This window comes from Myotis yumanensis, unplaced genomic scaffold (assembly GCF_028538775.1).
Source record: "Myotis yumanensis isolate MYYU_CA2020_CCGP unplaced genomic scaffold, mMyoYum1.0.hap1 SCAF_3, whole genome shotgun sequence".
In the NCBI taxonomy this organism is placed as follows: domain Eukaryota; kingdom Metazoa; phylum Chordata; class Mammalia; order Chiroptera; family Vespertilionidae; genus Myotis; species Myotis yumanensis.
In genome coordinates this window covers 204186611-204199385 of record NW_027223754.1, presented here as the reverse complement: position 1 = coordinate 204199385, position 12775 = coordinate 204186611, and positions in this window count along the sequence as shown.

The following is a 12775-nucleotide window of genomic DNA, read 5'->3' as shown; positions in this document are numbered from 1 at the left end:
CATTTTTTAAGAGTATGGGCAGTTGTTTTGCTAGTTCAGTGTTCTGACTGAGAAATGGGTTACATAAGCAGGCCAATTCATAGACTAGGTATGTATGTGTATGTAGCCTTTCGAGTGCATTATATTATACAATACATCATAAACTTTGGTGGCAGATAGTGTTAAAGAAGCCGGGACTCAGAAGGTTCCCCATCGATGTGTATGCAATGCATTGGTGAGCTTGTCCCACAGGTGGGGCCCTGGGGCAGTACCTGGTATCATAGGACACATCACTAGCCCCCTGTGGTTGCCTTATCACCAGAAAACGAAAGGGATCATTTTCTATCTGCTTACACGTCTTCTAACAACTTTTAAGATGTATTCATTCGTTGACATGCTTTGTAGATTAGAATGGATGTAGCTTATTTATAGATATAAGTATGAGCCTTTTCAGTTTTTTTAAGTTACCCAGATGTAAAAGGTAAAACAACAATGCGAAGTCTTACCTTCTTCTCTCTGAATTCATTATATATGGACCCACATTAGCTAGTTCATTAGCCTGTCCACCCTCCCCACAGATTATTGAACACTTGGGTGGAACTGGCTACAGAGCGCGCTACCCCTGTTGGGAGGGGGGGATGGAAAATTACTAGGAGGAGACATCAAGGGTAAGGGGATCCTCGCGAACCTGATTTAAGTGCTCAGCCCGATTCTTGCTAAACCAGCATGGAGAGGCCTGACGCTGACCCTGGTTTCTCCAGGAATGGGTTAGAGACTCTATTCTGTGGGCTTCTCGGAGCCTTTAGCTTCAGGATTAAATAGCGTTTCTGAATGTAGAACTCTCCCTCTGGCCTGAACAAGCCTCTTCTCTCTGAAGCTCAGTGTCTGTGTCTCTGAGACTGTTGATCTTCTGTGATTCTAAACACAGCTTCGTTTTGTTTTTGATTTGGTAACAATGTTAGGAAGCACTTGAGTAGTACTGGCTGTGCATCAGTGACAGTGTTAAGTGTTTTATATCTAGTAAGTTAGTTAAGTAGTAAATATTACAAGAGTCATTTACAAAGGGGCAAATTGAGGCACAGAGAGGTTAAGTAATTTTCCTAAAGTCACACAGTCCATAGCAGTGCAAGATTTAACCCAGGCAGTTTAGCCCCAGAGTTCACCTTAACCACTGTGCTCTCCTGCCTCCCCGACAGGGGAGGAGACGGCATGGCTTATAACAGGCCCTTCACTGTGCCTCTCATGTCTCTAGAGGGGATGTCAGTTTCCGAGTGCAGTGTAACAAATTGTGGGTCAGGGCTGCAGGTGTGAGTTGGCTGGGAGCCCTGACCAGGGTCTCAGCAGCTGCAGTCAAGGCCCCCGCCATGCTGTGGTTCGGACCTGGAGCTCAGGATCCTCCTCCAAAGTCACCGTTGGGAGAACTGTGTCCCGTGTACGTGTAGAACCGAGAGCCCGGCTTTCTTGGTGGCTGTAGGCACAGGGCCATTCTCAGCTCCTAGAGGACCCCTGCCATTCCCTGTGGTCCTCTCCACAGCAGGGGTGCACTTCCTCAAAGCCAGCAGGGAGCCCCTTGCTCCATCTGCTAAGACAGATGACACGGTCATGGAGGCGACATCCCATCTTATTCCCCCCATACAAGGGGTGTGGGTGATACAGAGCATGCACACCAGGGCAGGCATCTTCTGCCACTTCAGCATTCTGCCTGCCACACACCACATGATCACCCCTCCCTCCAGGCTGGACTGGGCGCCGCCTGAGAGGGGCTGCCACCGTGTCCCATGCCCAGCAGCCTGTCCAGCCCAAAGGGTCACTCAGACATGCTCACTGTACCTTACAAGACATCTCAGAGACTAGCCTGCTCTTATTTGGGGTGATGCCCGGCCTGGGCGATGCCAGGCGTGTGCCGAGCCAGCTCAGCCAAGGGTTCAAAAGCCTGAGTGAGGGCAGCAAAAGGATGAAGAAATGACAAAGAGAATAAGCTGGGACTAGGGCAGCCGTGGGCAAACTACGGCCCGCGGGCCGGATCCGGCCCGTTTGAAATGAATAAAACTAAAAAAAAAAAGACCGTACCCTTTTATGTAATGATGTTTACTTTGAATTTATACTAGTTCACACAAACACTCCATCCATGCTTTTGTTCCGGCCCTCCGGTCCAGTTTAAGAACCCATTGTGGCCCTCGAGTCAAAAAGTTCGCCCACCCCTGGTCTAGGTGGATCTTCCTGTGCCTGGCTGAGGCCACAGAGAGAGATCCAGAGGCAAGCTGAGCCTTTATTTTATAGCCCGAGGTAAACAAGGTAGTGGTCACCATAGTTATAATGATCTTGTGAGTTTCACTTGTTCTGACAGCACTTGCTACATCTCCCTCAGCCCATTAGCTTCCCAGATAAGATCTAGGGAGGTCATAAGGTCAAGCCTAATTATGCTAAGAGGACTGTGCCCTCTAAGCTGCAACTTGTTTGTGGCTTTGCCAAAAGGTCAGTCCAAGGCTTAGCCCTATAGCCGCGCCCTACAAGGCGTGGTCCCAACATGAATGGAACCACCATTTCATTGGGAAACAGACATTTCTAAAAGGAGAAACCTCTTCATCTCATGGCACGTCTTTACTCCCAGCTATCCCTCCACCATCTTTCCTCTGGTTCCCTTGTGTTCACTCTCTCCCCAGGGTGAGGCGGGCATGTTCTTTTCCTTTAACCAAATGCAACCAGCATTCAGAGAGAACCTTTGTGTGTGCTGCCTGCGGCCCACAGGCACCGAGAAGGTCAGAGAGGAAGCTCGGGGTTCAGTGTGGAAGGCGAACACAGAAACCACCGGGGACTCGGGTGCGAGAATGGGGCATTACCGGCCCTGGGGACGCGTCCCCCTCCTGTGATTGGCTGAATGGGGCCATTTCTATGATGTGACCTGAGGGTGATCCTTTGGAAACTGCTTTTTTAAGGAAGAAACTGCATCCCCAGCACATAGCGCTGTGCCCAGCGCACAGTAGATGTTCGATAAACATAAGGTGTCCCAAAAAGTGTATACATTGATGTTTCTTTTCAGATTTAGTCCATTGGAATTAATAATTATTCAAAGTGTATATATATATTTTGGGGACACCCTGTATTTATTGCCTGGAGGGCAAGATATAGTAGCCAAGAGCTCAGACTCAAAAAAGTCCTCATTTGGAATCCGGGGTGGGGGTGGGGGGCGATTACCAGCAAGTTATTGCATCCTTTTGAGCCTCCGTTTGCTCATCTGTCCAGTGATGACCTGAAGGACGGCTACCTAAGAAGGACTAAGAAATTTACATGAGATAGACAGCCCAGGGGACATAGGAAATGCACACCCTTTAGAGATGTTTCCTCCACGAATCCTCTAGAGAAGGGACAGAGGAAGGTCAGGGGTGGGGAGGGAGGGAGAAGGGAATCTGGGCAATGAGAGGCTGGGTGGGAGGAGCAAGACATTAGGATACTGGGAACTACAAGGTGCACAGAGGAGGAAAGCAGAGGGTTGCCCACGTGCTCCTGTAGGTGTAATCACAATCCTCCTACTTGTTAGGATCGTCACGGGATGAATGCATGAGGCCAAAAGTGGTAAAGAATTATAAATTTACGAGAGGCCTGGTGCACAAATTCGTGCACCAGTGGAGTCCCTCTGCCTGGCCTGCAGGGATCAGGCTGAAACTGGCTCTCCGACATCCCCCAAGGGGTCCTGGATTGCGAGAGGGTGCAGGCCAGGCTGAAGGAGCCCACCGGTGCACGATCGGGGCTGGGGAAGGACACAGAAGGTTGGCCAGCCAGGGAGGGACTGCAGGAGGGCTCCAGGGCATGTTTGGCCTGTCTTGCTCAGTCCCAATCAGCCAGACCCCAGTAGCAAGCTAACCTACCAATCGGAACATCTGCCCCCTGGTGGTCAGTGCACATCAGAGTGACTGGTCGACCGGTCGACTATCTGCCCCCTAGTGGTCAATGCACATCATAGCAAGCGGTTGAGCGGCCTTAGCATATCATTAGCATATTATACTTTGATTGGTTGAATGGCCATCTGGATGACCGGACACTTAGCATATCAGGCTTTTACTATATAGAATTAGGTCATCTGGAAAACCAGATGGGCGGAGCCCCAAAATGGCACCAGCCCCCAGGGACTGGCAATCAGAGATTTTAAAGGGCTGTTTCTGCGCAGAGAATTCTCTGAGCGGGTCCGGAGCCTGGGAATGTCCGGAGGGGACGGATAATGGTCATAGCAAGTGGAATGTGGTCTAAGTGAAAGGGAATGTCCATTGTGAATTGGGCTAAAGGTCAGGTCCCAAGGGAGGGAGTATTGATTCAGTTATTTGATCAGACCGAGCACTCCTGTGCCATCACTTTACATTTCTGATCTACATCGTCCTGCCGGCCTCACAGGGCAGCCCTGTGATACAGGCAGGTTCCACATTTATTCTGATTTTACAGGTGAGGGTGGAGTGAAAGCTTACAGTGACCAACCCATCACGGTGCCCCTCCCTGGTCATGAGAAGAAGTGGTCAGAGCTGGAGCTCGGGTCCCACTCCCGACTCCCAGTGCTGTGCTCTCGGCAGCCGGGAGCTGTCAGCAGGAGAGCATGGTTAGACCGAGTGCGGGGTCCAAGCAGTTCATCAAAACACACGCAGGAGCTGTCAGCGTCTGCAGGGGTTCATGAAGGGGAAAATAAAAGGCTCTGGTTGGCTGGAGGTGAATAAATAGAGGAAGCAAAGGTTGAAAAGCTTACAATAAATCATCCAGGGATTGTCTTCAAGATTCCTGGGTGACCGAACAATAAACCAGGCAGCCAGAGAGCAGACAGCAAAGGAGGCTCTCAGATTGCTGGAGGGAGGAGGGAATGAGTGGGTGTTAAGCAGCTGCTGGGCCCAAGGTCCTGTGCTGGATAGGTGACCTGTGTTATCTGTTTACCCCTCAGCCAGCCCTGTGAGCTGAATGCTGTGGTCCTCATCTCTGGGCAAGGGGAGGAAGGTCAAGGAGGGGAAGCCAAAGGCCCACAGTCCTGCAGCTGGTAAGGGGTCCGCCAGGCTCCAAAATCCACACCTTTCCATGATCACATGCCCCAGGGGGCCAGAGGGATTTCACCTGGGACCTCTCAGGAGTGAATGAAATAGGAGAGTCTCAGGGACATGTTTTAAAATGCAGGTGTTATTATTGAGGGAGGATGAGGCCAACAGAGCAGGAGGTGATGGTCATCGGGAAGACAATTTGTGACAGTTCTGAGAGGAGTGGGCAGCCCCACCAATGAGAGCCAAGTGGGGAAGTGCTAGGGGGGTCCAGAGGCAGAGGGAGAGGGGAGGGGGGCTAGGGCCTTTGTTGTGGTTCCCAGGGAAGGCTCGCCTGACTTGTGCGAGCAGGCTGGGACTGGCTAACGGCCACAGTCTCAGAGGGCTCAGGGGTCGGGCTGTCTCCAGTTGTCTGGTACCTGGCCCTGGGATATTGGAGCAGGGCGTGGCCCAGAGGGTAGGCTGTCCATACAGGAGGTGGTGGCAGGTGAGAGCTTGGATCAGTGGATTTGCATGTGGAAGGCTAGTCCCTGGGAGGGGCAGTCACTCCAGAGTCTACAAACCCCCAGGTGCCAGAAACACAGGGTTCTTACAGAAGAGCAACCTTCAACCAGGCAAACAGGTGGCATCACAACCCTTCCAGAGGGGCTGATGCGTGCGCCTGGGGCTTCTCCATGTTCTGGAGCCAGAGTGGGGCTCCACTCATCACATCAGGAGAGGCCTCTCTGTGGCTTTACCATGTTTGGCAAAGTCAGGGTGGGCATTGTTTTAAGCATGCTGACAGCAGGTAATTGCAGGTCAAAGGACCCAAGTGGGTAAATGAATTGGAATTAAATGAGATTAATCAGAATAAACTCTGTTATTCCCCTATCAGGAATGTCAAGACATTGTGTAAAGTGTGTGTGTGAGTGTGTGTGTGTGTGTGTGTTTGTGTGTCTGTGTGTGCACGTTTGGGTCTGTGTGTGTGTATATCTTTGTGTATTTTGTGCATGTGTGTGTCTGCATATGTGTGTCTCTATATGTGTCTGGGTCTGTGTGTGTGTGTGTGTGTCTGTTTTGTGTGCATGTGTGTGTGTGTTTCTGTGTGTTTTTTGTGCATGTGTGTGTCTGTGTATGTGTCTGTGTGGGCAGTGCAAACCAGGCTCACAGAAAACCAGAGGCGTTTGACTGTGTAGGTGACCAGGAAAGTAAGGGAGTGAAAGACTGATTTCCCAAGTTTATTTTTTGCCCTTTGGATGTTTCATGGATATAAATAGAAATTGAATCTGCTCCTCTATTACTTATTCTTAACGTTATTTGTCAGTGCGATTAAGTGTAAGGAATGGAAATAGGAATCAGATAAACCCTTCAGCATTTCTTAGGATAAAGATAAAATTTCTTATCACGGCTTATAGGGTGTGCAGACTCTCTTCCACCTCCGTTTCTAACCTCATCTCACACCACACTCTACCCCACTGCCTACCATGCCCTTGGCTTCTTCATCCAGGTACCTGTCAGTCATTCTTCACTTCTCTTCTTTAGCATCATTCCTTCCGGAGAGTGCTCACTGGCCTCTCTGCCCAAAACACCCCCCTCCCTCAACGATGCTCTCATAGCACCAAGTACTTCTGCTGTGTAACTGCTGTCACAGTTGAACTTCACATCGTTTATGTAATGATTTGTTCAATGGCTACGTCCCTGATAAAGCTTTGGGCTCTGGAGGTAGGTAACAACTGAAATGGTTTTTATTCACCAGGGTAGCTCAAGATCCTAACATAGAGTAGGTCCTAAGTAGATATTTGTTAGATGAATAAATAAATGAATGAACGTGACCTCTTTCCCACACCCATCTCTGTAGTAAACTGTCTTTTCAATGACTACCACCTCCTAATCTGTTGGCCTCATCATCCCCCAATTGAGCAGGTCACTTCCCTCCCTGAGCCTTCCTTTCTTCATCTGTGCAATGGAAGAATTGCTTGTGATCATTGATTTCTAAAGCCTTTCCGGCTTCTGTGCTATTGTGGGCTGTTTAAAGGTTTTCTGTGTCCTACAGGGAGGTCTGTTTCTTCCTGGTGGCAAGGAGAAAGGGGGTTCTTTAAGATATGGGATGGCAGAGGGGAGAGAGGGTACTTGTAATGTTGAAGGATGGTCAGAGAAGCCCTCACTGATAAGTGCAGAGACTTGAAGGAAGGAAAAGTGTGAGACTGAGAAAGAGTAGTCCAAGTAGAAAAAAGAAACAGCTGATGCAAAGACCCTGAGGCAGGCTAGAGTAAGATTAGCAAGCAGCCAAGGATGGCTAGAGCATAATGGGCTGGTGAAAAATGATAAACAATGAGGACCAAGAAGTAAGACTTGTAGGGGACAAAATACATAGGGCCTGGTAGACCATTGTAGGACCCTTTTACTTGGAGTGGGATGAGAAATCATTGAAGGGCTTTGAGCAGAGGAGTGACATGAACTTAGGGCCTAATTGGCTTCCTGAATGACAGTGAAAAGATGAGCTATTGTAAATTATGTTTCCAATGTGTAAATTCTCTGGAGTTCCATTTCATAAATTCATGTTATGCCATAAAGATTCTGCAATTACTGAAGAAAACAAATGAATGCAAATGTATGCCTTAAACAAATAAGATACTCTTGGAATTCCAACTATGCATCCCCTCACTCTCTTTCCAATGGCCTCTGTGCGTCTACAACATGCACCAGCTTGGAGTGAACCTAGAACTTAAATTTTGTCTCTGAAAGTTATTAACTGTGAGAGATTCCCAGTACCTGGTCTGCAAAATGAACCCGGAAAAAAATATGTTTGTTGATGCCACATTGGGGCAGTGGGAGGGTTACGTGAAAATGTACCTGCATTATCCTTAGCACAGTACTTGGTGTACCCTTGGTGCTCAGTAGGTGCTAGTACCCATTCGTCTCCTTCCTTTTCGGACAATAATTAATATGGGAATGGGAGGCTGGGATGTGGGGCACACTGAGGTCATGATAATAACCACACATTTGGACAGAACTTATTTACATTTCCAAGCACCGTCCAGACAATTTTATGAGCTGCCAGAAGAGAGAAGACTGTCCTCATTTTCTAGATGGAAAGAATAAAGTTGGAATGGCTTGTACAGCATTAGCAGCCAAGCTGGGGGGTTGAGTTTCAGCTTCTCTTGCCCATTTCTCCCTGTGTTCTTCCCAACTACATCTCTCCAGGGTTTGGCTTCAGCTTGTTTTAACAGTCAACCAATTGCAAAGAAGGCCAGATCTGTAAATGGTTTAAGTAACAAAGGAAGGCCCCTTAGGTGCTACCCACACCAGGCCTAAGAAACTCTTCTGATGTCCTAGAGTGTGTAAAAACCACATTTGAAAGATTCAAGGGCCACCCAGATTAATTTTGCTGGAAAATTTTCAGCTGATAAGTTCTTGGTTTGCCTTCCTCACACTTCCCTGCTCAGCAGGTAGAGGAAGCAGTTCTGGACTTGACTTAGATCAGTAAGAAACAACAAACTGGTTGTCTGAAAATGATGATAAAGAAAGAAGCAGGTCACGTGGACTCAGCAGAGGGTGGAGGGAGAAACCCCCACCCAACCTCCTGAACTCTGAACTTTGATAATGCAGATGTCAAATATGATGCAAAATATCGACATGATCCCAGAAACCAACTCATCAAAAAGCAAAACAACTAAGACAGGAGAACCCTAAAAATGAAATCTGACAATATAATTTAAAATATTCTTAGCCAGAGAGGAAAGAACAAGACACATTAAGAAGTTAATGTGGCTGCACAGGTAGGGTCTGCCTTAGGGACAGTTCTTTTGGGTGCATGTAGCAAGTTCATTTTAACTTGACTTTAAAATAATCAAGTAAAGAGGGATGTAATAAAAGGGTCCAGGGACCAATCACAAAGTCCCAGGGCAGCTCAGCCTCTTTGGTGGTTGTGAATCTCAAAACACTCAGATATACAAAAAACACCACATCAACTTGTATCTGGTTTTCATCTTCCTGTTTTCCCAGATTGGAGGGATATAAAAACGTGGTTCCTTAGGGGACATTCTGGCCACCTTTGTCCAAGGGGGTGCCAGTCTTTGGCAGGCAGTTGGTTTCCACCCAATTGTCCTGTTGTCCCATCTGCGCTCCAGGTCTGAACGCTCTGATCCTTCCTTGCTGCGTCAGATCTGATTCAATGGGGCCGCACACAGCACTTAACACAGCAATGGCTTGATGAAGATAGGCATCTACTTCCCTCTCACATAAAAAGGTCCAGCCACTTGTGCATGGCGGCCAGCTAATAAGTGGCATTCTTTTACGAAAGAAGAAGGAAAGAATGGAAATTGAGATGCACCAAGCAGTCTGTTGTCCCTGCCATCTTCCGGGCATGGGACTGGGATGAAGGTGGGAGCAGGTCCTTTCTCAGGGTCCAGAGGCAGCCCTCCCTCCGCGGTTCAGTCCCACACTTGGACCCTGCCGAAGGTTGTAGGAGCTGCTGTGCTCCCAGGCCATTCCAATCTCTACTCTACCTGGTCTGCTTCCTCTCAACACGCCCCCTCCACATCCTTAGAGGGCTCCTCTTCCCCATGGGACATGCTGTGCTATCCTTCCATCAGGTTAGGGCTTTGACAAAAACATTAAGACAATAAAAGTCACTTGCACTTAGTTCCTTTATGACGTGATGGTAAATGTTCTAAAGGCTTTACATATTTGATTAAATTGTCATCGTAGCCCTACGAGGTAGACAGCATTGTCCTTCCTTTACCAATGGGACAAGAGGGCCTCACAGGCAGGAAGTGACAAGAGCCTCCTAAGCCAGCTGACCTGGCGTGGGAACTCTAGCTCTGACCCACAGCTCTGCATGCTCCTCTGCTCATCTGTAGGCAGAGTTGGCTTTCTGCCCTGACGCATCGAGAGTCCAGGGGAGACCAGTGATCTGGCTGCCACCCCCTAATACAAAGAGCGAGGAGCAGGGAGCACAAATTGAAATTCAAAGAACTACCCTGCCGTGACCTTCTAGGCCTACAAAGCCATCAGGAGCTCTTCTCCTTGGTTCACTGTCTTTGCTTCGCTCTACACATCCGTCTGTTTTCCTCTTACCAAGCCATTGAACAGTTCAATTATGCTCCATGCCACAACTCCTGAGGTTCCCATCTCTCCACTCCAGTGGCCAGCCTAGACCAACTCCCCGTCAGACTCAGCTCCAGATTGCTAGGTGAGCCCATGTCCCAGGTTCCGTCCCTTGTCCTCTCAGCCATGGTCAAGAAGCATGGTGACTCTGCACAAACCCTGAATCTCAGAGACCTAAGGCCGTGACCATGAAAAAGATCTCCTTGCCTCTGTTTTTCAAATAAAAGCACATGTACAAAATACAGAAGATGAAAATCATAGCCAATCAACAAAGTATTGAACCCAAAAGTATGTGGCCAGGAAGAGCCGAGGCTGGCAGAGCTGTACATAATAGAAAAAATGAAATAAAGAAAGGCACAGACTCACTTCTTTGGGCAGAAATTAGAATGTTAGCACATGAAAGAGAAAAGTTAAATGACTCAATTCCCACTTTGCTTTGCTGCCAGGGGGAACAATTCCCGACAAGAAATGGTAGAAAAGCTATCTTTAAGGGGACACTTCCGGGAAGAAAAATGAGAATGATAATAGAGCATTTAATATGCTTTAAGTGAATTTAAATGCTCAGAACCAGAATAATTACATCTCAGGGCACAGAATGTACTAATAAAACGTGTCTACATTGACAGCATCGGCATCTCCGCTCTTTTAACAAATGACAGAGAAGGAAAGTTCGGCTGGAAGACTGCGGGAAGGTAGACATTGTTCTGTTTTACCATCAAGGTTCTGGAAACATATATTAATGAGCTTGAAATTAGAGCAAGACAAAACCTGAAGGAATTATCATTAAAAATGACATGCAAATAGTTATAACCTGAAAAGATCATTGGTAGGAGTTAGCAAAGGGTTATTTGAATAATTTATTCATTTGTCCAAACCCTTATTTGAGTATATTTTAGATGCCAGACACAGAGGTTATAAACATGTGTAAGACTGAGCTTTACCATCAACCTGGTAGCATTCAGAAAAATCAACAAAAATACAGAACAAACTAGCCTCACCTTCTTTTTTGGTACCTTTGCCAGGCTGGTAGAACAGCTCCTTCTTCAAAGATCACATACCTGATACATGAAGATCCTTAAGGCCGGGTGTGTTCCACTAGTTGAGCTATCCCCCCATAGAAAGCTCCAACAGGGGTGAGGAAGAAGTATGTCTTTCTTCATAATGAGCTCCAAAAAGAGCACATGGGCAGCCCATACCCCAGGAAACACAATGTCCATCTTACCGCCAAAGTTAGAGCGGTTGGCTCTAAAATATTCGATCTGGTAGGTGGAGTAGGGTACCCAGGGCCCAGTAGTGAACACAGTAAGCAATCAAATGGAGTCATGGGTCAAAAATCAATGATGAGCCCTGGCTGGGTGGCTCTGTAGGTTGGAGCATCGTCCCATACACCAGAAAGGTTATGGGTTTGATTCCTGGGCAGGGCACATACCTAGGTTGCAGGTTTGATCTCAGTTGGGGTGCATGTAGGAGACAATCGATTGATGTTTCTCATATCAATGACTCTCTCTCTCTCTCTCTTTCTCTTTCAAATCAATGAACATATCCTTGGGTTAGGATTAATTTTTTTTAAATCAATAATGTTCCAATCTTGGGGAAAACAGAAATGGTAAGAATGAGGACTGATGTTAACTTAGTCAAAAGTCTGTGATCAGGGTAATTCCCTGTCCAGGGATGGGGCTTTCTGAAGAGACAGAAACCTGGTCAGAATTTGCAGTATAGTGGTATATTCCTCAGTACCTGCAGACCACTTCATGGGCATTTATTGCACACAAGGCATCAATTTTAGGTTATCTCTCTCCAGCTTGATAGTGAAGAGCTTAAGACATGTCCAGGTTCCACAATCAGTATATTTACTTACTATTTATTCCTGCCAAATAGGGATATTTTAATTCATAATTGTAAGGATATCTAGACAATTCTGGATCCTCAAATAAAACATTGACTCACAAGGAATAGGTTCATCACTGAAGATTGCTTTCCATGTACCAGTAGACAGAAGCACTTCATATGCAAGGCGTAACTTTCAAAAAACTCTTTCCACTTGAAAGATGACTGCCCATTCATGCTTTGGTTGAATGCGTCTTTGGAAAATGTTTCCACATAGTTTGTGGTAGCCATGGGTCAAAAATCAATGATGAGCCCCGGCTGGGTATGGTTTTTGAAACATCATCAATAATATATCATCAGTTTCTTTCTCTGACAATGACAGAATCATTAGCCACACTAGAGGCCCAGTGCATGAAATTTGTGCATGGGTAGGGTCCCTAGTGGCTGCTGGCTGGGCCTTCCTTCATTCCACACTGCCCCCTGGTGGTCAGCGCACGTCATAGCATGTGACCGAATTCCTGGTCAGTCGAACTCCCAAGGGGACACATTGCATATTAGGCTTTTATATATATACATACTAGAGGTCCGGTGCATGAAATTCATACATGGGGGATGGGGGGTCTCAGCCCAGCCTGCACCCTCCCCAACCAGGGACCCCTCAGGGGATGTCTGACTGCCTCTCACAATCCAGGACTGCTGGCTCCTAACTGCTCACCTGCCTGCCTGTCTGATTGCCCCTAACCACCTCTGCCTGCCTGACTGATCACCTCTAACTTCTCCCCAATGGCCTGATCTCCCCTAAGTGCTCCCCTACTGGCATGATCGCCCCTAACCACCTCTGACTCACCCCACACCCGGGACCCAGGATTCTCTCC